The sequence below is a fragment of the Balaenoptera ricei genome, chromosome 3 (genome assembly GCF_028023285.1).
Source record: "Balaenoptera ricei isolate mBalRic1 chromosome 3, mBalRic1.hap2, whole genome shotgun sequence".
Taxonomy (NCBI): Eukaryota; Metazoa; Chordata; class Mammalia; order Artiodactyla; family Balaenopteridae; genus Balaenoptera; species Balaenoptera ricei.
The window spans coordinates 179,467,400-179,493,943 of NC_082641.1; the positions used below are offsets into that span (position 1 = coordinate 179,467,400).

At 43.8% G+C, this 26,544-nt stretch overlaps 1 long non-coding RNA gene across 1 annotated transcript; it reads right to left on the reverse strand.

The window, feature by feature from the left end:
• Positions 1 to 4,545: 4,545 nt before the first annotated feature.
• On the reverse strand, positions 4,546 to 26,414 carry LOC132364121 (uncharacterized). Its single transcript, XR_009502702.1, has 4 exons — positions 26,325 to 26,414; positions 19,029 to 19,092; positions 11,357 to 11,424; positions 4,546 to 4,603 (listed from the first exon to the last, which is right to left on the reverse strand). It is a non-coding gene; the product is annotated as an uncharacterized LOC132364121 (long non-coding RNA).
• Between the last annotated feature and the right edge of the window lie 130 nt (positions 26,415 to 26,544).

Consider the following 26,544-nt stretch of genomic DNA (forward strand, 5'->3'; position numbering starts at 1 on the left):
GAAGTTCACATCCTGGTGTACATTTCTCCCTGGACCAGCCATTATTTATTCATGCACCAAAAATTTAAGGACGACCTACTATGTGCTGCGCCAGAGTGGTTCTCTTATCTGACAATAACATCTGTGGTTGTCACAACTGGGGGTGCTCCAAGCGTGGAATGAGCGAGGGTCAGGAATGCTGCTCCACACCCCACAATGCCTGGAACGGCCCCACACAGAGAAAGCCTGGCCCGGATGTCAGCAGTGCCTGGCGGGAGAATCCCTGCATTACGGTAAGTGTCCCCCTCTGGGTGGGGGACATGATCTCACTCTTGACCTCTGCATCTCTTATTTCCTTTTTAACCACTCTGTGTTGGATGTGTGTGTGTGTGTGTTGGGTTTTTTAAGGGGTTTGTTTTGTTTGGTTTGGCTTTAGTGATCCCAGTCATAATATTTATTCAGCCTTTGCTATGGAGGCTCCTTTCCAGGGCAGTCTCAGCAGGTGTAGAAAGTAGGTGAAGTTTGACTTCTGGGCTTGTCTCTGCCTCCCCCTCACTCCCATTTATGACTCTCAGGAGCCCCGGTGCCCTTGACATAGAACTCTTCCTCCTCTTCTTATCAAAACCTGCCAGAATCATGGATCTGGTATTATTCATTTACACCTTCCTGTAGATTTAGACCCCATAGTCCACTTCCCCAGGATATTTGTACTTTTTTTGTAATTTTATAATCATGGGCTTTGGAAGGCTTTTATATGTCCTAATGAAGAGATGTCTGAAAAGGTAGGATAAAGATAAGCATTTGAGGGACAAGAGGACTTTCTGATGCTCTTGGCATCATATGACCTAATTTACTGGACATGACCACATGCTTCAAAGCGATGCTAAGTGGGAATCTAAAGTAAAAGTCCCACAATAGATTCCACCGATGTGTTTAAGCACGAAACATGGGACTTCCCTGGTGGCGCGGTGGTTAAGAACCCGCCTGCCAATGCAGGGGACACGGGTTCGAGCCCTGGTCCGGGAAGATCCCACATGTCGTGGAGCAACTAAGCCCGTGCGCCACAACTACTGAGCCTGCACCACACCTACTAAAGCCCACGCGCCTAGAGCCCGTGCTCCGCAAGAAGAGAAGCCACCGCAATGAGAAGCCCGCGCACCGCAACGAAGAGCAGTCCCCGCTCGCCGCAACTAGAGAAAGCCCGCGCGCAGCAACGAAGACCCAATGCAGCCAAAAATTAATTAGTTAATTAATTAATTATTTTAAAAGTATGAAACATAACACAAGAGGGTGCTGTGTTGATTGAGGAATACTGTGTTAATGAACAGCTTTGCGGAACTTGTCAGAGCCTTTACAACACCCTGTAACACCCTTGGAAGGGACAGAGTTTGTAGCATTTCTTAAACATAATTGCGTAGGTGTGAGTTTTGTTTTCAAGTTGCACTTGATTCATACTGAACCATTTCTGATATATGAAAACGTTTAAAGATACCCACTAGGGGCTTCCCTGGTGGTGCAGTGGTTGAGAATCCGCCTGCCAATGCAGGGGACACGGGTTCGAGCCCTGGTCTGGGAAGATCCCACATGCCGCGGAACAACTGGGCCCGTGAACCACAATTACTGAGCCTGCGCGTCTGGAGCCTGTGCTCCGCAACAAGAGAGGCTGCGATAGTGAGAGGCCCGCGCGCCGCGATGAAGAGTGGCCCCCGCTCGCCGCAACTAGAGAAAGCCCTGGCACAGAAACGAAGACCCAACACAGCCAAAAAGAAATAAATTAATTAATTAATTAAAAAAAAAAAAGATACCCACTAGACTGACTGCAATACAAAAGACAACATCAGGTGTTGGCGGAAAATCTGGGGCAACTGGAACTCTCACCCATTGTTTGTGGGAACCAAAAGGGTCCAACCACTTGGGGAAACTTTGGACAGTTGGGAAATCTCTTATAAAGTTAAACATGCATTCACCATATGACTTAGCAATTTTATTCCCGGGTATTTACCTAAGAGAAATGTAAATATATGTTCACAGAAAGATTTGTACGTGAATGTTCACAGCAGCCTGATTCATAATTGCCCTGAACTGTAAACAACTCAAATACCCAGCAATAGGGGAGTGGATAAACAAACTGGTATATCCATACAACACAATAATACTCAGCCATAAAAAGGAATAAATTACTGATACATTCAACAACATGGATGAATCTCAAATGCATTGTGATAAAAGAAGCCAGACATAAAAGAATACTGTAGGATTCCATTTATATGACACCCAGAGAAGAGGCAAAAGTAATTCTTGGTGATAGAAAGTGGTTGCCTGAAGTAGAGTGGGCAATTGATTGGACAGGGGCATGAAGGAACTTTCTAGGGTGGAGAAAATATTCCATATCTTATTTTTAATGGTGGTTACATGATTGTCTAGAATTGTCAAAACTCAGCCAATTGAACACACCTGAGACCTGTGCATCATTATTGTAAATTAATTCTACCTCAATAAAAAGCATACTAAATACATAATCAACAACCACGTACATAATGCGTTTAGGAAAACATTAGAAACAACCAAAATATCTGTCAATAGGGGATTGATTAATAGAGTCTGATGTGTTAACACAATGGAATATTATGTAGCTGTGAAAATAAATGAGGGTTATCTTTATGTACTGATATGGGACAATATTGAAAATATATGGTTATTTCAGTGTTTCTCAACATTTTTTTATTCTGGCCCTCCCACAAGGAGTCTTTGAAGATATTTTCCTAACTGCTCCCCCATGAAACTGTAAATCCACATGTATTCTATACACATGCTTGTGTACCGTATGTATATCTGTGCTTTATACAGTAAAAGAGTAAGATTTTTTTTCACCCCCTAAGAGCTAGTTTTCACAACCCCCTTGAAGATAATATCTTTCCCATTGAAAATGCACTGGTTAAGTAAAAATTAAGGTGCACAACACAAGATACTGTCTGTGTGTGACAAAAGGAGAAATGAATGTGTATATACGTTTCTTATATATTTATAGAATATCTCTGGAATGAGACACAAGAATCTGGTAACGGTGGTAACCTTCAGGGCTGGGAGCTGGGAGGTGGGATAGAGAAGAAGGAGGGCTTTTCCCTGCATAATCATTTATTTGGGAATTTTCAGCCATGTGCCCGATGTACATATTCCAAACAAAGAAATACAATTTAACTTTTTTAAAAAGGAAATAAAACAATACAAATAAAATGCAAAGCATACCTTTTCCATAGTTTCCCAAGTTTTCTAATACAAGCTCACCTTGTATTAGAGTTAGTGTTTAGGAGCTGCCCCCTCTACAAAAGTAAATTGATCCACCTGGGTCCCCAAAGTCCAGCATTCCCACTGCCTTGCCTGTAACATTCCTTAAATAAGGTGATGCCTCCCTTTCATCAGTATTGCTTTATTCTGATGTGAACACCACCATATCAATAATTGCCAGCCAAGTCCTGCCAGGAGGCAGTTTCCCTATACCCATGCTTTTCTCACAGATCCCTCTTCCTTTCCATCTCTAAAATTACCTCAGGGAAAATGTGCTCAAAGCACTTTGAGCTAATTCCAACTAAAGTGTGAATGGCTGATATCAGGCACATATATTCCTTTTCTTGGGAGCATTTACATTTCCTTATGGAGCCTTAAGGCATTATAACTCAAAGATTAGTTCTTAACATTTTTCCCCAGGGCAAAAATCACCCCTCTCAGATGTTACTTAGATATAACTAGACCTAGGTAAAATGTGAATGACTGATTTTAGGTGAATATATTATTTTTCTTGGGAACATTTACATTTCTTCATGGAGCCTGAAGGAACTGTAGCCCAGATCTATATTAGCTCTTATCTTTTTGCCCAGGGCAAATAACTTCCCTCTGTGGGTTTCAGATGTACTCAAGTGGTAAGATGTTCAAAAGTCACTGGGTTCTATGTGAAACACCATGAAATTATGATATTCAGTCTCACAACCTTAAACATACAAGTTTTCTATCTATAAAATCCCAGCATTTAGTTTAGGGCACATAGGAACTGCTTCCTGAATCTTTACTGACTGGAGATTGCATACTGTACCAGATTCTAGCTCAGACAAGTGGTAGTTAAAGGTCAGAAAAGACTGAAAAAAATTCAAATGAGAAAATTCTAAAAATTGAGAAAATGCTAACCATTCCTCTGCAGCTTGGGGACAGTTCTATAGGAGGTAGTATGATTCTGTGGTTAAGAATAACTCAGGGTTTGGAGACAGATGGATGTGTGTGTGAACTCTACCTTCACTCCTCACAGATATTACGTTAGACCCTGGTAAGTCACTTCACTCCAAAACTCCCCTTTCCACTCTATAGCACTCTAGGGGTGCTGAGCTGTAGGAGTGTAGATTTGGGGCTGTTGGCCATCATTACCCCATGATGGGAGAAGCTATCTGAGAATAAAGCCCACCCAGAATACAGCAGAGCAGACAGAGAGCAATCAATCCCTGACAACATGGTCTGAAGTCCTGGACCCAGCCATACCTGAAATCCACTCCTTGGCTTCAGAAACATGGCAGTGATGTGAGCCAGTGACTTCCCTTTTCGGTTTAAAATTTTTGAGCTGGAGTTTCTGACCCTTGCACTGAACAAACAAACAACAAAACAAACAAACAAAAAAACTATTTACTTTCCTTGATTAATCCTGTCCACAGAGCCCTCTCCCCCTGCCCCAAACTTCACATTTGAATGTAGATTATAGAGATTAGCACTTAACACACTCTCCTTAGGTATTTGTTGATTGGTCCTGCCTGTCTGTATTGTCTTTTCAAAACTAGACTGAGTCCCTTGAAGGTTGACGGCAGGTCTGTTCATCTCCCTTGACACTACTCAGGGCATGGTGGATACTCAAGAATGTCTGGCCAGTTCTGAATTTGCCAAAATGGTCCTCCCCTATTCACATATCATTGTTTTTCTTCCCCCTTAATTTTTGGCTGTGAAATGCTCATAATTGAATCTCTTATACTCTAATCTGATGGCATGCTATTAGCATTGGTTTGCACCAAGATCCTGTGTAAAATTTTTTAAATTAAAAATATATATAATTTTTGGACTTCCCTGGCAGTCCAGTGGTTAAGACTCTGGGCTTCCACTGCCGGGGGCACAGGTTCGACCGCTGGTCGGGGAACTAAGATCCCGCGTGCCGCATGGCACGGCCAAAAAAAAAAAGAGAAAGAATATTCCAGAACTCCAGAAATCCCTTTTCAGGAGTTACCCCTCCCCCCATGGAGGTAACCACTGTTCTGAATTCCGTGGCATTTTTTTTGGCTCTCACTACTTCCTGTGTATCTGTCACCCTCCTCCTTCCCTCAGCTCCCACACTCTTGTGCTTCTGTTTATCTTCCAGTGGGCCTTGCACATGTTTATTACAATCCATCAGCAAGTCTTGACAGCTCTGCCTTCAAAATACGTTCATTCTTTGCCTGCTCCATTTCTGCTGTCCTGGTCCAGCCCCATCCTCACTGGGCTGGACCAGTGCACTCTCCCCCTTCTCCTCCTCCTCCTGGCTTCCATGCTGGCCCCCATAGTCTGCTTTCCTTATTAGGACTCAAAAAGCCCTCTCCCTCATTACCTTTGCAACGTCTTCCACTGCCTTTCCTCTCTCTCCCTCCACACTGGACTCATGTCACCAGGCATGGCCCTCCCTCAGGGCCTCTGCACTTGCTGTCCTATCCCCTTTCCTAGATCTCCCTGTGGCTGGCTCCTTTCACCTTTAAATGGCTGCTCAAATTCACCTCCTCCATGAAGCTCTCCATGACCACCTTCTTTAAAACCAGTCTCCATCCCCATCTCGATTTATGTCTCTTCATAGAAACTTACTGCCACCCGACACTATATATTTTGTTCATTTATCACAGCGTACATTCATTCAACAAACATTTATGGAGTGTCTATTCTGTGCCAGGCAGAGGGACACATCCTAGGGAATGTCAATATTCATTCATTATTTCACTCTACAAAAGTGTCTTTTACTCCTTCCGTACATCAACACTGATCCAGGTGCTTAACAAGTCAGAGAGAGGAAAGGTTGTTGCGGGGGAGTACCATAAAGTCTCTAGCTAGGATTCACCTGCAAAATAGGGACAATCATTAGGACAAGACCTACCGTGTGCAGTATCCCTAGTGCCTGGAACTGTGCCTGGTACGCAGTAGCTGCCCAATCAATACTTATAGAAGGAACAACTGAACATGTATAAATATAATCATGCAGTTTAGTGCGTGGCTGACAAACTACAGTCTGTGGGCCAATTCTGGCCCCTTGCTTGTTTTTATAAATAAAACTTTGTTGGCACATGGTCACTCCCACTAGTTTACATATTGTTTACAGTTGCTGTCACACAGTTGCATAGTCTTGACAGAGACACTGTGGTCCGCAAAGCTGAAAATATTTACTGTCTGGCCCTTTTCAGAAAACGTTTTCTGTAATCCACAGGTTCTGTGGATTAGACTTGCTCAGCCCAATAGCAGGATTAAGTTCGCATGTGGTTACTGAGCACTTGAAGTATAAAAAGTGTGACTGAGGAACTGGATTTTAACTTTTATTTAATTTCTATTCATTTGAATTTTAAAAATTGATACTTAATTCAGTTAACAGACAACTTCCGAGTATATATGGAACAAGTTGCGTATGTGAATGTACATTTTTACTGTAAATTTTCTGAACTCTATAAATACAGATCGAGGATTTCTGATGAAAACTGAGCATCCACATTGAGATGGGTTGTACATGTGAAATACACATTGGATATCCAAGACTTAGCATGAAAAAAAGTGAAATACCGCGTTCATAACTGTGACACTGACTGCACGTTGAAATGATAACAGTTTGGGTTTATGAATTCAATCATTTAGATTGACAAAAATTTATTATTAATACGAAACTCCATTTTGCTTTGTACTTTTCTGATGTAACTGCTAAAAACTTTAAAGTGAGAATGATATTTCCATGGAACCGGCTGGGGTAGACCAGGGCCTGGGTTCGAATCCTGCCTCTGCCACTTGTAACTGTGGGCAAATAACTGTGCTCCTCTTGCCTCATATTCTTTATCTGTAAAATGGGGGATAAAGACCCTGCTTCACCGGGTTCTTGGGGGTTCGATCCATTATAACATGTGGAGTGCTCAGAAGGGACGCCCACACAGCCAGGTCTCAAACTCCGGCCATTTTTAGGGTTATTGCTATTATTACTAGTATATGAATCTGTAAGAAACACGCCAGGCTCCGGTTCCGAGGCGCTTGAAGGGCAGACGTCCGCTTGTCATTTTCCGGCCGCCTCAGCCCTTTGGCCTCAGCACAAGTCTGGCCCTAATGACAGTCCCCATTCTGCACAGGAGGACAGAGGGGCTAATAAGGGGTTATGATTCACCATGGCCACTCCATGAGTCAGCCACCATTGAGACAACGCCCAGGTCCCCTGCCCCAGATGGGGACAGGCCCCTCGTCACCATGTCACCTCCACATTCCTTTGACTGCTTGCCGGAGGGTCCTTTCTACTTCTCCCTTTCGGTCAGTTTTGGGGGAAAGAGGTGAGGGGGTCTGGGAGCAGGTGCTCCTCCCCCTCCCTTTCCCCCTCCTCCCCCTCTTTCTCCTCCTCCTTCTCCGGGACTCTCCCCTGGGGTACGGCCAGGCCAGGCAGTGAGTAAAACCCTTGTGACATGGGTGTGGCTGACGCAGGCCAGGGGCTGGGGACAGGGGGACTCTGATCCGCCTCTTGGGCAACGCCAACTGATTAGCACCGAATCCGCCAGGCTTCCCAGTCCAAGGGGTTCCTGGCTCTCAGGGGTGAGTGAAGACAGGAAGCTTGAACCAGGGTCTCCCAATACCACGAGAGGCGAGACTTTGTCAGGGGGTGGGAGCCTCCCTCTGCCCTTCCTAAAGCATGAAGGACGTTATGGCCGGGAATTCATTCATTCATTCTTGTGACCATTACTTCTTTTTTTTTTTTTTAAAGGAATTCCTTTATTTTTATTATTTATTTATTTATTTATTTATTTTTGGCTGTGTTGGGTCTTCGTTTCTGTGCGAGGGCTTTCTCTAGTTGTAGCAAGCAGGGGCCACTCTTCATCGCGGTGCGCGGGCCTCTCACTGTCGCGGCCTCTCTTGTTGCGGAGCACAGGCTCCAGACGCGCAGGCTCAGTAGTTGTGGCTCACGGGCCCAGCTGCTCCGCGGCATGTGGGGTCTTCCCAAACCAGGGCTCGAACCCGTGTCCCCTGCATTGGCAGGCAGACTCTCAACCACTGCGCCACCAGGGAAGCCCTTGACCACTACTTCTTGAGTGCCTGCTGTGTGCCAGGCATTGGGGACCCAGCAGAGAACATAACCAATTATTCCCGTGGAGCTGATGTTCTGAGGTGGGGAAGAGGCTAAGTAAAATCAGTTGTGCATAAGCAAGGAAATAAATAAATTGAAGAGAAACACAACATTGTAAATCAATTATACTTCAATTAGAAATTTAAAAAATAAATTGGGAGAGACCAGGTATAGAAGAATAAAGCAGGAAAGAGAGATGGGAGGGGTTGGGTCAGGGAGGCCTCAGCAGAAAGATCCTGGGGAGTTGGGGGCAGGGTGGTGCCTTGCTCCAGGATGAGAAGGCTGATGTCAGTCCTGTGATGGTTCTAGAAGTTTCTGTGTGGGGCTGGATGGGATGTGTTCGTGGACAGAGCTGGGAGGTCCCTTGGGTCAGGGATCCGGTTCTCCAAGCTTGGTGTCGGGGTCTAGCCCTTAGTCAACCATAGGAAGGGGGTCCCCCAGCTTCAGGAGACCAGGTGGCCTCTGGGACAGTACCCCGTGAGGGTCCTGACTCTAGACCAGCAAACGGGGTCAGCGTCCCTGCCATCTCGCAATCCACACCCCTCTGCCCAGTCCCCCCCCCCACCATGTCTCACCACCATCTCATCTCACCTCATCTCGGTGATTGTTTTATGGCTGGTGGGTCCAAGGGTCAGAGCTGACCCTCTCACCAGGAAAAGGAGGCCTCCTACAGCTGTGGATGTGGTCAACTCAGCTTCCTTCCCCCTGTGGGTGAGGAGACCTTGTCTCCCCTGGCTCCACCCCTGGGGCTTCTGGGAGGGAGCCCTTAAGCTGCAGGTGGGGGAAGCAAGTCGGGGTCCCCAGAGCCTGAATTCGTCCTGGCCCTCCATCCCTCACCTTCTGAATGTGTTTGCTGTAGCTGCTGAAACAAAGTCCCACAGACTGGGGGGCTGGAACAACAGAAATGTATTCTCTCCCAGTCCCAGAGGCTGGTAGTCCAAGATCAAGGTGTCAGCAGGGCTGGTTCCTTCTGAGGCCTCTCTCCTTGCCTTTTATATTATTTTATTTTATTTTTTAAAGAATTTATTATCTATTTATTTATTTATCGGCTGCGTTGGGTCTTCGTTGCTGCGCACAGGCTTTCTCTAGTTGTGGCGAGCAGGGGCTACTCTTCATTGCAGTGCGCGGGCTTCTCATTGCAGTGGCTTCTCTTGTTGCGGAGCACGGGCTCTAGGCGTGCGGGCTTCAGTAGTTGTGGCTCGCGGGCTCAGTAGTTGTGGCTCGCGGGCTCTAGAACGCAGGCTCAGTAGTTGTGGCGTACGGGCTTAGTTGCTCCACGGCATGTGGGATCTTCCCGGACCAGGGCTCGAACCCGTGTCCTCTGCATTGGCAGGCAGATTCTTAACCACTGCACCACCAGGGAAGTCCCTCTCCTTGCCTTTTAGATGCCATCTTGTCCCTGTATCTCTGTGTCCAAATGTCCCCTTTTTACAAGGATCTCAGTCTTATGGATTAGAGCTCACCCTAGTGACCTCATTTAACTCGATTACCTCTTTGAAAACCCCCAACTCCAAATACAGTCACATTCTGAGGCCCTGGGGGTTAGGATTCCAACATATGAATTTGGGCCTGGGGGATACCATTCAACCCCTAACACCCCTCAGAGCTGTGATGAAACCGAAGCCTGGTGGTCACCTCCCCAAATAGCTGCCCTGACCACCCCAGCCAAAGTCACCCCCGCTATCCCAGTCACACCCAGTACAACCCCTTTGATGGGAAGGAATTCTGTTTATCTATCTACGTTATCTGTTTACACCAGGGAGCAGGGACCTGTGTATTTTGATCACTGATATACCTTCAGCCACGAAATCAATCCCCCACCACCACTGAAGTGGCTCCAAACCCATCTGTGGAGTGAACCCCACAACTCAGTGTGCGCCACGGATCTCAAGAGAAATGCACCTGCTCTCGGCCGAGCTGGGATATCTGTGTCATCTCTAATCAATTCAAAACTTTCCCATTTTGTGCGCAATTGCTTTCTGGACTGGGTGCCAGGAGGTCGAAGTCCTAGCCCCAGCTCAGCAATCGACTTGGCTGTGACATCACAGAGTCACTCCTCCCCTCTGAGACTCTGGTTCCCCATCTGCAAAATGGGACGATGGATCTAAAGGTTATATAAAATGAAGCCCCTGCCAGGTTAAACATTGGGGTTAATGTTTAATCCCAGGGAAAATCTGACCAGGAGTGGAGTTTGATAAGAGTCGTGGGCCACGTTGTGTACGTATATATGGAGAAGCCCACCAGGTAGGGGACAATCCCGCCCACGCATGAGCGAGGTGGAACGGGCTGAGAAAGTGTTAAGAAAGAACCGCGCCCTGATTCTTCTCGCTGGGAGCGTGGTTAATCCCCAAGTGTCCTCCCTGCTGCAGGAAGAACACTGTAGAAATCTCAGATCACCAACAGAATCTCCAGGTTAGAGTATACTTAAAAGATCACCAAAACCCTCAGCAGAATTTAGTAACTTTTTTTTCTTTTTTGGCGGCGCAGTGTAGCATGTGGGATCTTAGTTCCTGGAAGGACCAGGGATTGAACCCGTGCCCCCTGCAGTGGAAGCACTGAGTCTTAACCACTGGACCGCCAAGGAAGTCCCTAGTAACATTTATTTTCATGTTACGTTGCTTTTACAATTACCTTCTAATTGGGGCATCTGATACTGGTCTAATTTACCAGCGCGTTACTAAGTGTCTTTCAAAAATAAATTTATTGAAGAAAAAAAGCCAAATACATAATAATGCTGAAGACGGTAGTAAACTTTCTTCAACAAATGTATCTTAAGAGGAAACATTATAACACCAGGGTTTTGTTTTTTTTTTTTTTAAGTATCAGGTGCCTAAAACAGATGCAAAACAAAATAAACAATGTTATTATATTCTAGACAGCTACTGTTGCCTGTGGAAGGTTCTGGATTAGGTGACTCTGTTGAGAACTCAGCAAAAAGGTGTTAAGGACACAACAGCACCCAATTTGAGTGCTTCTTTATAGAATCAAACAGTTTAAAAAAGGATTGAAAAGGAAGTCATTTCTTACCTTTCATTAGGTTTATTTTGTATATGCAATTTGCATGCAAACGTGCATGGAGAATCCCAGCGGGGCCTCTGAAACAAACAAACAAACAAACATGCATGGAGAACTCACTCTGTGCATTGAATTCTCTCAAACCGCCCCCACCACCCCCCGACTCTCTTGGACTTCCCTTCTCCACGAAAAACAATGCCATTTCTCCTAGGCCCAGCTTCTGGGTCTGGGCGCCCAGTCTCATCAAAACCACAGTTAAAATTTATTGATCACTCACTGTGCCAGGCACCGTGCAAAGTACACAAATAAACTTGATCCTCCAAAAACCCCAAATGAGTTGGGAACTTTGTAAATACCCATTTTGCAGATAAGTAAACTGAGGCTCGGGGAGGGGATGCTCTCGCCCAAGCAGCTTGTAAGCAGTGACGCTGAAATTCAAGGCAGCAAAGCTAAGTCAGAGTTGCCCCCGGGGTGAGCCAGAGTCAACCCCAGGTAGCAGTGCTCATGGCAACAACAGGCCGGGGCTTTGTCATGTCATCTAGCACAGAGCGAATGTCATGGTTATGGCTCTCTGGATTCAATTCCAGCTCCTCCTCTTGCAAGCCGCGTGACCCTGGGCAAGTTATTTGGCCTCTCTGTGCCTCTACTCCTCCCAAAATGGGGATAATAGTAAAGATCCAATGAGCTCTTACACGTGAGTGGTGGCATACCACGGCTGGGGCGAGGAGAGCAGCCCACCCCAGGTGCTATCAAAAAAGAGGCCCATTAATTTCCAAAACATACAAACAGCTCGTATAACTCAATAATAAAAAAAACCAAACAACCCAAACAAAAAATGAGTGGAAGACCTAAATCAACATTTCTCCACAGAAGACATATAGATGTCCAATAGGCACATGAAAAGATGCTCAACATTGCTAATTATTAGAGAAATGCAGGTCAAAACTACTATGAGGCATCACCTCACACTGTTCAGAATGGCCATCATCAAAAAGTCTACAGATAAAAAAATGCTGGTGATGGTGTGGAGAAAAGAGAACCCTCCTACACTGTTGGTGGGTATGTAAACTGGTGCAGCCACTATGGAGAACAGTATGGAGATTCCTTAAGAAACTAAAACTAGAGTTGCCATATGATCCAGCAATCCCACTCCTGGGCATATATCCAGAGAAAACTCTAATTCTAAAATATGCGTGCACCCCAATGTTCACAGCAGCACTATTTACAATAGCCAAGACATGGAAGCAACATAAATGTCCATCACCAGATGAATGGATAAAGAAGATGTGGTATATATGCAATGGAATACTACTCAGCCATAAAAAAGAATGAAATAATGCCATTTGCAGCAACATGGATGGACCTAGAGAATATCATACTAAGTGAAGTAAGTCAAGCAGAGAAAGACAAATATCATATTATTTCACTTATATGTGGAATCTAAAATATGATACAAATGAACTTATTTACAAAACAGAAAACAAACGTATGGTTACCAAAGGGGTAACCATACGTTTACCAAAGGGGTAAGGAAGTGGGGGAGGGATAAATTAGGAGTTTGGGACTAGCAGATACAAACTACTATATATGAAATAGATAAACAACAAGGTCCTACTGTATAGCACAGGAAACTATATTCAATATCTTTTAATAAACCATAATGGAAAAGAATCTGAAAAGAATCTGAGAAGTGTATCTATCTGATACACTTCGCTGTATACCAGAAACTAACACACATTGTAAATCAGCTACACTTCAATTTATAAAAAAGAAAATCTGAAGCAAAAAAAGGGGAGTCCATTGTCTGCAGAGAATTCAAAAACTGATAATAAACCTGATTTTATTATTATTTTTTTATCAACGTGCATAGACAATTCTGAACAATGTCAGTGTCAAAATAATCTCCCCCTAAGAAATCTTTTATTGGTCTAAACCAGGGAGTGAGCAAAGTTTTTCCATAAAGGGCCAGATAGTAAATATTTTCAGCTCTTTGGGCCAGATGGCAACTACTCAGCTTGTGATCCCAGCAAGAAAGCCACTGCAGACAATTCATCAATGAATATGGCCCAGTGCCAGGAAAGCTCTTTTTATGGACACTGATATTCGAATCCTCTATATTTTGCACATGTGAAATATTATTCTCTTTTTGATTTTTTTTTAAGATTTTTTTTTTGATGTGGACCATTTTTAAAGTCTTCCTTGAATTTGTTATAATATTGCTTCTGTTTTATGCTTTGGTTTTTTGGCCACGAGGCATGTGGGATCTTAGCTCCCCAACCAGGGATCGAACCCACACCCCCTGCATTGGAAGGCGAAGTCTTAACCACTGGATCGCCAGGGAAGTCCCTCTACTTTTGATTTTTTTCCCAACTAGTTAAAAAAAACAAAAACAAAAACCCTCTTTAGCTCCTACAAAAATAAGCTGGATTTGGCTGGCAAGCCATGGTCTGTCCACTCTTGGTCTGAACAATTGCTGTGGTTTAACCACTGGAAGTTTTGAATTAGCACATTTTATTACTTATCCTTTAATAAACATTGTATTGTACATGGAAGTGAATTCGGAGAACTTCATGCAATGCATTTGGCTCCAGACACACACAGACTCAGCTACACACATTCATTTGAAGAGTTAGTTCTTAACGATTCTAATTCTTTTGGGTTCTCTTTGGACACAGTTCATATTTCCAACCCTTGTGGTATTACACGATCTTGTGTTTAAACAGTAGATTTGAAATAAACAGTGATGGGCCAGTGATTTTAAATGCAAAGAAACAGAGTTTGAGCTACTTCACTTTTTTTTTTTTTTTTTCCCCTATCTGACCACTTGGACCTTCTATTTCTGTTTAAAAGTTTAGACAGTGCACCAATTGCAAATTATAATATTTTTGTTTGGCAAGCTCAAATTTTAATTCATTTTTACTGGATTTGAGCCGTATCTTTAAAATGGAAATATCAATAATTTCCTCCTTTAAATTATTATTCTTGTTTGATGATTTAAACTTATTAAACTGTAAAGCTATTATTCATTGCTGCAACAGATCAGTAGAGATATGTACCTACATGTAAAGAGAAGTTTTTCTTTAAAAAAAAATTCATTAATGGAATTAAAATGTATCCATTCATCACCTTTTTCCCTTTATTGGACTGGGATATTTATTTATTTATTTAATTTTTAAACATCTTTATTGGAGTATAATTGCTTTACAATGGTGTGTTAGTTTCTGCTGTATAACACAGTGAAGCAGCTATACATATACATATATCCCCATATTTCCTCCCTCTTGCATCTCCCTCCCACCCTCCCTATCCCACCCTTCTAGGTGGACGCAAAGCACCGAGCTGATCTCCCTGTGCTACGTGGCTGCTTCCCACTAGCTATCTATCTAACGTCTGGTAGTGTATATATTGGACTGGGATATTTATTTTACGCATGTTACTGGTGTGATTATATAGCTGGTGTTCAATGAAAGAAAAAAATTTCACTTTATATTTCTCTTATGGCTATTACAATTATTGGTTGCTTTGCATAATTGTTACTGAAACTTTCTGGCTTATAGAGGAGTGAGTGTTAAAACAAGATTTCCTCCAGCTTTTAAATGCGCTATGTAAGCCACTGCATTTAGGCACTTAATACCTGGTTCCTAGTGTCAGACAAATATTTATTATCATCCATAGTCCATTGACAAACTATACCCCCATAGTCTGTCTTTGTAAAGACTGAGAGCAAAGACCAGCTTTTGCATTTTCAAATAATTTTAAAATGTAGAATAATTATTTCGCTTTAAAAATACAGGAAAAAATTATTTCGCGACACAGGAAAATTACATGAAATGCAAATTTCAGCCTCCAAAAATAAAATTTCGTTGGCGCACAGCACGCCCATTTAGGGACTGTATGGTCTGTGGCTGTTTTGGGACTAGAAGGGCAGAGTTGACTAATTGTGACGGGCTGTGTTTAAACTATTTGCTACGCGGCCCTTTAAAATTTTTTTTGCAGACTGCTGCTCTAATTTTTCAACCCCTCTCCTCCAAACCCCCAACTCTGGAAGTCCATGTTCAGAGACTTAGGCCCCCAGGTCCTCTTCTATAGACAGCTGCCCAGCGTCACCCAGTGGACCCCTCCCCTTCCCACCCAGGCCAGGTCTGAGGCTGGGGCAGACCGGTCAACTTCTCAGTCCCTGGCGCCCTCTAGTGGACCCCGCGAGCAACTGCCTTCTCAACCTCCTTCCCTGGCGGCCCCGCCCACGCTCTCCCCCCCAACCCCCAGGTCTCCTGGGAAGTGGGGAGGAGTGGGAGGTTATTTTTGTGCCTCCTCCTTGTCCTGATTCCTCCCCCTGCCCCCTGCCAAGGTCTCCAGGACTCACCCTCCTGGGGCCATGCTCCTACTCTCCCACCATATTTTACATACTAGGACTCTCAATGAATTAAATCCCATTCAGTCGGTGTCAAAGATGTCGACAAATTTGAACAGCTTCGTTACTTTCCAAAGCCCCTTGGTGCGTATACACACCACCTCTTAATTTGTGCTTTTTATCTGTACATACGCCTTGCATTTGTTTAGCATGCCATTCTTTGCCCCTCCGAAGTGTTGTTTAAAAATATTTATTTATTTATTGGGCTAAGTCGGGTCTTAGTTGGGGCATGCGGGATCCTGGTTGTGGCGTGCGGGATATTTAGTTTCAGCATGAGGGATCTTTAGTTGCGGCATGAGGGATCTAGTTCCCTGACCAGGGATCGAACCCTCGCCCCCCTGCATTGGGAGCCAGAGTCTTAACCGCTGGACCACCAGGGAAGTCCCTCTCCCGAAGTATTTTGATCCACATCATTTCATCCAACATCTGCAGGAACTGGCTAGTATTTCACACTGAAGACATAGAAGGACAGAGGAGATAGGTAATATATACACTCAGGCTAAGAGATGATGTTGGGGCCAAGGCCCGAAAAGACTCAGGTACAGTGGTGAGCTGGAGCTGGCTTCCTCTGGCTGGTGAGATTCAATGACATCACACAGGTAGATTGAAATTGGCCAAGGTTGGGGTATTTACACCTCAGAAATCGGCAGATGCTACAAATTAGGGATTTTCTGTGTGGCTCACGAGAGGGAAGGTGTAACCATTGCGTTTTGGGATGTGAGCAGAGCATCACCAGCATGGCAGTCAGCAAGGAAGACAGTCCTCCCGGGAGAGGGCAAACATGCCAGCTGTGCCAGGGACTTTCGGGAAGACAAATCACTCTTTTTCAGAGCCTTCCTTCCTTCATCACTCATTTATTCATTCATTTTCCCCATCAAATATTTATCAAATATTTACCTGATGTAATAAGACGTTACCCGTTCCTTCTCAAATATTAGAATAATGCTTGGACCTTTCTCCCCCAAAAAAGCTGTGATTATAAAGTCCAGTACCACCTCTCCAAGATATCAGATGTGAGTTATTAGATTCAAAATGAACTAGCTTAGGGACTTCCCTGGCGGTCCAGTGGTTAAGACTCCGCATTTCCACTGCAGGGGGTCCGGGTTCGATCCCTCCTCCAGGAACTAAGATCCAACATGCCAGTGGGGCATGGCCAAAAACAAAACAAGGAAACAAACAAAAACTAGCTTAGTCTCTACCGCAAATGCAGCAAGTGCTTCTGCTACGCCTGTCATTTCTAGAAGTCTGACCTTGTTTACAGGGTTAACTGCTGAAGGTTGGCAAATGGCCTGCATATCCAACTGCCTTTTGCCATCTCCATGCGGGCGTCTCACAAGCCTCCCAAATTCAACGTGGCTGACTGAGCACCTACCATCCCCCCAAACCTGCTCCTCCGGCTGCCCCTCCTGTCTCACTAAACGGAAGCTCCAGCCTTCCAGTGCTCAAGGTCAAAACGTTGGGTTGTCCTTGAGTTTCCTCTTTCCCTCACACCCCACATCCATCCATCAGCAGTCTTATCCAGTCTGCCTCACTCTGCTCCAGCCACCCGGGCCTCCTGGCTGTCCCTCCAACACGCCAGGTGCAGTCCTGCCCCAGGACCTTTGCACGGGCTGTGTCGTCTGCCTCAAAACTCTTCTTCCAGATCTCGATGGAGCACACTCCCAACTTTTTCTGCTTTTGCCAAATGTCACCTTCTCAATGAGACCTTCCCTGGCATCCTATTTATTTATTTGGTTGTGCCGGGTCTTAGTTGAGGCTCACGGGCTCCTTAGTCACGGCATGCATGTGGGACGTAGTTCCCTGACCAGGGATCAAACCCAGGCCCCCTGCATTGGGAGCGTGGATTCTTAACCACTGCACCCCCAGGGAAGTCCCTGACATCCTATTTAAAACTGTGACTTTTGCCCTATTCCCAACTTCTGTGTTTCCTCTTCTCTTGCATTCGCTATTTTTCTTCCGCGGCACTTGCTGAAATGGGACATACTGTTTTTTATTTGTTTGTGGCCTATTTCTCCCTATCAGACTGTGAGCTCCATGAGAGCTTGGTACAGAGTAGGGGTTCAATAAAAATTTGAACGAACTGCTATAGCTGTTGAATGAATGAATGATTTGCCTTAACTTAGTTACGAGGAACATGCCACATCTTATACTCCAAATGCCTCGAATGTAACCAATGTCCTGATGCCCTAGATCAGGACTTGGCAAACCACAGCCCACGGGCCAAAGCCAGCTCACCACCTGCTGCTGTATTGTCTTCAAGAATGCATTTTACACTCTTTAACGGTTGAGAAAAAGTTTTAAGAATATTTTCTGTTACTGAAAATGATATGAAATGCAAATGTCAGTGTCACCTGGCCACACCCATTTGTCTCTATATTTTTGCGACAGAGACTGGCCCTCAGAACTGAAAATATTTATTATCTGGTCCTTTACAGAAAAAGTTTGCAGAGCCCTGCTCTCGTGTCAAAGGAGGAAATGGTGTTGCCAAAGGGGAAACTGAGACCCAGAGGGGTGAGATGAGTTTTCCAAGGCCCCATGTTTCTGAGGGACTCCTCCTTTGCTGAATTATCTGAACAATGTTTCTGATGCTTTACAGGAAACAGAAGTCAGACTGCTGGGGACTTCCCTGGTGGTCCAGCGGGTAAGACTCCGCGCTCCCAATGCAGGGGTCCCAGGTTTGATCCCTGGTCGGGAACTAGATCCCGCATGTATGCCGCAACTAAGAGTCTGCATGCTGCAACTAAAGGATCCTGCGTTCTGCAACGAAGATCCGGCGTGCTGCAACTAAGATCCGGTGCAGCCTAAATAAATAAACAAATATTAAAAAAGAAAGGAAGGGGCTTCCCTGGTGGTGCAGTGGTTAAGAATCCGCCTGCCAACGCAGGAGACACGGGTTCGAGCCCTGGTCTGGGAGGATCCCCCATGCTGTGGAGCAGCTAAGCCCGTGCGCCACAACTACTGAGCCTGTGCTCTAGAGGCTGCGAGCCACAACTACTGAGCCCGCGTGCCACAACTACTGAAGCCCGCGTGCCTGAAGCCCGTGCTCTGCAACAAGAGAAGCCACTGCTATGAGAAGCCCGCGCACCACAACAAAGTGTAGCCCCCGCTCAGCGCAACTAGAGAAAGCCTGCGTGCAGCAACAAAGACCCAACGCAGCCAAAAATAAAAATAAATAAATTTATAAAAAAAAAAAAAAAGAAGGAAGGAAGGAAGAAAGAAATCAGACTGATGAAGAAACACCTTCATAAACTGAAGGTCACCTGAGGTACCGACCTTGAGAGAGAAATCTGCACCCAACCATCTGATCTTGCCAAGCCCCGGAGATTTTTAATTGCCCCTGTAAAAAAAGAAAAAATAAAGTCATCGCTCACTCTAGAAACCTTGAGTTTGGGACTTTGATCGGAGTGATTACAACATCCCATCAAAACTCCATTTGACTTCAGCCCTTCCGCAGACATTTATGGGCACAGTCAGAAGCTGATGGCAAACTGGAGGCAGAAAAGCAAGTTTCCGGGGGCTGGGGAGCGACGGCTAATGGGAACGGGGTTTCTTTTGGGGGTGATGGAATGTTCTGGAACTAGATAGCGGTGAGGGTTGCACAACACAGTGAATATACTAAAAACCACTGATTCGTACACTGTATTTTATTTTTTTATAATTTTTTGGCCTCGCCACGCAGCATGCAGGATCTTAGTTCCCCAGCCAGGGATCGAACCCGTGTCCCCTGCAGTAGAAGCACGGAGTCTTTACCACTGGACCGCCAGGGAAGTCCCCATACACTTTAAAAGGGTGGATTTTACGTTACATACATGATGCCTCAATTTAAAAAAATAATAATAAATTTTAAAAGACAATGCTTATCTGTTTCTTACTAAATAATAGCGCTATGAAATAAATAAATAAAGGGAAGGCAAAAAGTAAATTTCACCTATTAAACACCCCTGCCCCAAGTCAAACTCCTTTTCCACATTCCTCCTAATTCTTATTCATCTGCGTGGACCCTTTTTGCACAGCTGTAAAATAGATATCATCTTGCCCATCCATTGGTCAGGACATGATACAACATCATTAAAAAAGAAAAACAACTCTAGGGGCGGGGATAGGAGGGGCAAGAAATGGGTGAAAGGTGTCAAAAGGTACAAACTTCCAATTATAAAATGAGTCCTGAGGACATAATGTACAGCATGGTGACTATAGGTAATAGTACCGTGTTGTATATTTGAAGGTTGCAAAGAGAGGAGGTCTTAAAAGTTCTCATCACAAGAAAAAAAAAGGTGTTTGTTAACTATGTGTGGTGACGGATGTTAACTAGTCTTGTTGTGGTGATCGTTTCTCAATATATACATAAGCCAAATCATTAGGTCGTACACCTGAAACTAATATAATGTTACATGTCAATTATATCTCAAGAAAAATAATCAAATAATAAAAGGAGGTAAAAAGGAAGGAAGGAGGGAAGGAAGGGGAAAGAAAGAAAGAAAGAAAGAAGAAAGAAAGGAAGGGAAAGAAAAAAAAAAGAAAGGAAGGGAGAAAGAAAGAAAGTAGAAAGAAAGAAAGAAAGGAAGGAAGGAAAGAAAAGAGAAAGAAAGAAAAGAAAGGAAGAAAAGAAGGAAGAAAGAAAGAAGGAAAGAAAGAAAGAAAGAGATGGGAATTCCCTGGCAGTCCAGTGGTTAGGACTCTGCACTTTCACTGCCCAGGTCTGAGGTTCCATCCCTGGCTGGGGAACAAAGATCCCTCAAGCCACGGTGGTGCGGCCACCAAGAAAACGAAATGAAAAACAAACCAAAAAAACAAGCAAAAAACACACAAAAAACCCTCTAGGGATGGCATCACAGAGATGGGCCCTCTGTGCTTTTGTCCACTTATTTGCTACTTCCTGAGTTTTTGCTCAACCCCATATCCCTTTCTCTCTCTGAATAGCTAAGTATCTGGATCGAAGCTGATGCAGGGAATGATCACAGACATTTCTGTTGAAGTAATTAGTGAATATCCATATCCCCTGGGGTAGGTCTTTCTGCCCGGCAGGGAGTAGACACTCAATAAATGTTAGTTGAATGAATGCACACGGTTTTGGTGGAGGACTATCTCAGCTCCCCAATGTGTAAAAGTAGTGGTGTGCTGGTCTGTGTTTAACAACCGGCTCTCTTGGAAGGGAATTTAGATATCTCTGTATATCTAATATATATTATACATGTGTAACATACATGCATTGTAGACATCTCTATATGTTGAATATACATTACACGTGTATAATATACATGCATTGCAGACATCTCTATATGTCAAATATACATTACATGTGTATAATATACATGCATTATATAATATATATATTTATTATTATTATTATTAATTTTATATTTTTTGGCTGCCTTGGGTCTTCGTTGCTGCACGTGGGCTTTCTCTAGTTGCGGCGAGCGGGGGCTACTCTTCGTTATGGTGCATGGGCTTCTCATTGTGGTGGCTTCTCTTGTTGCAGAGCACAGGCTCTAGGCGTGCGGGCTTCAGTAGCTGTGGCATGTGGGCTCAGGAGTTGTGGCTCATGGGCTCTAGAGTGCAGACTCAGTAGTTGTGGTGCACGGGCTTAGGTGCTCCGCGGCATGTGGGAGCTTCCCAGACCAGGGCTCAAACCCGTGTCCCCTGCATTGGCAGGTGGATTCCCAACCACTGCACCACCAGGGAAGTCCCTAATATATATTTTTAAATGTTAACGATATAAAGGAGGTGTAGGACACAATTTACAGATAATAATCACATATACAATATCGTATTATAAATTCTCTATAGCCACTTGAATCTCAGAATAGGTTTTGGTTGATTTTTGCCAAACTCTTGTATCCATAGCCAACCTCTGGTGGCAAATAATGGAACAAGTGTAGTTCTGACATGAACGTTGGCAATATTTTTCATTTATGTTAATAAGTAACATGAAAGTGAAGATGTATGTTGGAATTTCACTTGTTCATCAATAATGTGAATGTTTTCTTTGGTGAATCATATAACGGTTTTTGAATACTGGAAAATATCTTTCCATTTCTGTGTGTATGTGTGTGCTAGTCACAACCTAACAATGGTAGACACACACATTTTGACATTTAATCTGCATTATTAACTTTTCTCCACCACTTTTTAAAGCCTAAACCAGGAGTTGGCATGCTATGATCTTCTGCCTGTTTATGTAAACAAAGTTTTATTGGCACGTGGCCATGCCCATTTGGTTAGTGTGGTCTGTGGCTGCTCTCTCTGCCGTACAGACATGCAATAGAGATGTAGGGCCCACAAAGCAGAAAATATTGTCTGATCCTTTACCAAAATATTTTCTGACTCATTCTGTGCAATCAAAAACACAATAAATCAAGCCCTCATTTGTATCATTTGCCAATTTCCAGGGTGTAAATACTCTCACTAGGGACCATTTCAATCTACCAATGTGATGTCAATGACACACAGTTAAAAAGATACAGAAAGTACCTCCCCATCATATTTCCACCAAACAGATACAATAACAAAAACAATGAAAATAGGTGAAAATCAAAGCAAATTAAAAAGCATACGTAATAGCAAAATATAATTAGGATGTGATGTTTTGAGTATAAATACTTTTTACCTTTAAAAAAAACTGAGGTGATGGGGACTTCCCTGGTGGCGCAGTAGTTAAGAATCTGCCTGCCAATGCAGGGGACACAGGTTTGAGCCCTGGTCCGGGAAGATCCCACATGCTGCGGAGCAACTAAGCCCGTGCACCACAACTACTGAGTCTGCACTCTAGAGCCCATGAGCCACAACTCCTGAGCCCACATGCCACAGCTACTGAAGCCCGCGCGCTTAGAGCCCATGCTCCGCAACAAGGGAAGCCACCACAATGAGAAGCCTGCGCACTGCAACGAAGAGTAGCCCCCGCTCACCACAACTAGAGAAAGCCCGCACACAGCAACAAAGATCCAATGCAGCCAAAATTAAATAAAATCTAAAAAAAATGGTGTCGTAAAAAGTCTTCTGTAACTTTCTGTTTCTAAGACTTTTTTACGTTGTTGTTGCCATTTGTGAGTTTACTGCTCCCTAATATTTCTTTGGGGACTATACTGGAACATATTTTTCCATTTTTCCATCAATGGATATTCGTGTTGTTTCCAGATTTTTGCCACAGAGAACATTAGTGTATGTGTCTCCTGGTTATACAAGGGCATATGCCTAGGGGTAGAATTGCTGGGTTGTAGGTAGTCTAGATAGAGCTCAAGTGCAGTATGCAAAGGGGTCAGGCCAGCCGTTCTTCAGTTAATCCATTGCCCAGGTGAGAGAGAGAAAGTTCAGGGTGCATTCCGAGATAGGCAGAGTGTACACATGTGATATTAATGCTAAATTGTTCCTGAGTGAGATAAACGTCACTTTGGATTGAATCTATCAACAAAGCTATTAGAAATTAATTTCCATGGGGAGGGGGAGATTTCAGAGAGATCCAAGTCTCTGGGACCAGGGAACAGATGTATCAAGAAAGATGTGATTGGAACCAACGATAAGCAGAGAGATAGGTAACAGGGTGAGGTTACAGAGCAAAATGTACTCCGTGGTCAAGACAGAGAAGGGGGTGGAGGGCAAGTCTGCTGTAATCGCAACAATAAAAGCTCATGTTCTATAACAAGGGCTGAGCATTAGGTGATTAGCAGGAAGTTCGCCTCCCAAGGACAGGAGCACCCATTTCATTAATTCAAGTAGCATATATTCGGAGGGTTCCACTATCCAAGGAGCTGGACTGTTAGAGGAAGAGACAAATCCAACATCTTCCTTGCCTTCAAAATGTTCATAACTAGAAGGGAAGATAGAATAAGAGAGCAGGGAAGGGAATCAGAATGCAGCAAGAGCCATACGCCAGAAACAAGCAGGGTGTATTGGGAATTCCAAGAAATAGGGAACTGAAAGGAACAGGGAGAATCAGATTTAATGTACGCTGAGCCCCCAACTAGGAATTGAGGAGAAAATTCTGCTCATTAGAAAAGATTTGATCCCTTGATCCTCCTCAAGAACTAATTTAACTCAGCCATTAAAAAAAAAAAAAAAAAAAAAGAATGAAATAATGCCATTTACAGCAACATGGATGGACCTAGAGATTATTATACTAAGTCAGACAAAGACAAATATCATATGTCACATATATGTGAAATGTAAAAATAATGATACAAATGAACCTCTTTACAAAACAGAAACAGGCTCACAGACATAGAAAACAAACTTATGGTTACCAAAGGGGAAGGGGGGGAGATAAATTAGGAATTTGGGATTGACAGATACACACCACTATACATAAAATAAACAACAAGGACCTATTGTATAGTACAGGGACCTATATTCAATATTGTTTAATAACCTATAATGGAAAAGAATCTGAAAAAATATATATTATAATATATACATAACTGAATCACTTTGTTGTACACCTGAAACATTGTAAATTGATTATACTTCAATTAAAAAAAAAAGAACTAATTGATTGGTGTACATGAAGGGCAGTCCCCCAAATACACACGATGGAATATCATACATACAGCAAGGAAAAAACCAAATTACTGTTACATGCAATCACATGGATGAATGGCCAAAATATTTTGCTGAGCAAAAGAAGTTGGGCACAAGAGTACATACTGTACAATTCCATTTCCACGAAGCTCTAGAACATGCAAAACTAATCTCTGGGGATAGAAATCAGAATCTAAGGTGCCTGTAGGGGAATAGGGGGCTGCAGCCAGCTTGTCCTGGCTCATAGGTGCCTATTGTTACCATCCTTTCCAACTTCATGGTAGACGGAAATAAGTCTCGGTGGGAATATATACGCCACAGAAAAGGACAAGTACTACAGATTACAAAGCAGCCTCTCTCTCTCTCTCTCTCTCTCTCTCTCTCTCTCAATCTCTCGTTTCACAAGCCCATCGTTAAACATTTACCAGCACACCACTGCTGCTTGGGGCAAGGGGGATTAACTGAATAGGACACCGAGAAAACTTTCTGGAGTGATGGAAACGTTCTGCATCTTGTTTCCGGGAATGGTTTCACGGGTGTATACAGTTATAAAAGCTTAAGGAACTGAACATTCAAGAACTGTGCGTTTATTACATGTAAGTTACAGCTCAATAAAAAAGACTATACGTATATATAGCCTAAAATAAAATAAAATCATAGAGAAATCATTTTGCAGAACAGAAAGACATTGGAAACGCCCAGATCTGGGAAAGGTCATGGCATTATTTGAGGCTAGATGAGCATTCTTCTGAATTTTGGATGAGCGACTGGGAGCGGTGAGAGGCAAAACAAACACGGCTCAGATTGTAAAAGTGGAGGGGCAGGCAGTGTCTGGGAGCAGTTTTCATCAGGGGAGAGCTATGGTTACATCTTTGCATTTTTAGACCATTGTCACATTTTGCAATTATGTATATTTAGATTATGTAGCTATTTTCTTAAACATTGTATCTCTTAGTGCCCAGCGCGGGTCTAGCACCTAAAAGGCTTGCAAATTAACTGTTAAAAGAATGACTGCAGGGCTGCTGGACAGGAAGTGGGCAGGGCTGAGCCAGGGGGACCAGGGGACCTGGGTTGGACCTAGAAGAGGTGGACTGAACCTTCCTCTCTGTTTCCTCCCACGTGAGGATGCACCCTACCATGAAATGCACACAGGTGCTCATAGATGTGAGCCAAAAAAAGCAATGTGGTGAGTTTTTCATGAAGCCAACATTTTCCCATTTAAATGGCTGTGCCTTTATTCTGCGCCATATACTGCCTCCTTTTTTTTTTTTTTTTAGTTTGTGTTAAAAATGACCTTTCTCATAAAATGGTGTAGCCGCTGTAGAAAACAGTATGATCCCTCAAAATTAAACATAGAAACACCATATGATCCAGCAATTCCGCTTCTAAGTAGATATCCAAAAGAATTGCAAGCAGGGATATGAACAGATATTGGTACACCCATATTCATAGCAGCACTATTCATCACAGCCAAAAGGTGGAAACACCCAAATGTCCATCACTGGGTAAACGGATAAACAAAACATGGTCCAACCATACAGAGGAATATTATTCAGCCTTAAAAAGGAAGGAAATTCTGACACGCGCCACAACATGGATGAACCTTGAGGACACAATGTTGAGTGAAATAAGACAGTCACAAAAGGACAAATATTGTATGATTCCACTTTATATGAGGTCCCTAGAGGAGTCGAATTCATAGAGGCAGAAAGTAGTGGTAGTCTGGGGGAGTAGAATGGGGAGTCAGTGGTTCATGGGGACAGAGTTTCAGTTTGGGAGGATGAGAAAGTTCTGGAGGTGGATGGTGGGGATGGTTGCCAAACCGTGTGAGTGTACTTAATGCCACTGAGCTGTGCACTTACAAATGGTAAAATGGTAAATTTTATGTTACATATACTTACAACAACAACAAAAGTTTTTAAATGACCTCTCTTTCTTGAAAGAATGATGGTAATTGATATTATGAGTGGGGGGCGGTGTGTGTGTGTGTCCATAATTGGCAAAAAGCCTTTGACTCTGAGGTCAATTTAAGTTGCCCACAACTTTTGAGGATTTTACCGGGTGATGTATTCGCAGTCCGGCACCTGCAAGGCTCTAAGGGTCTGACGTCTCCCCACGCGCACCTGGTCACCGTGTCCTCCCTCTCGCCCTGCCTCCTCCGAACCCCCTCCAGGCGCCCCAGGCACATGCGCACACGCTCGGCGGGAGACGAGCGAGTGCGCATGCTCCAGGCGCCGCCTAGCGTCGGTATCCTCCCCTTTTCCCTTCGAGGAGGCGG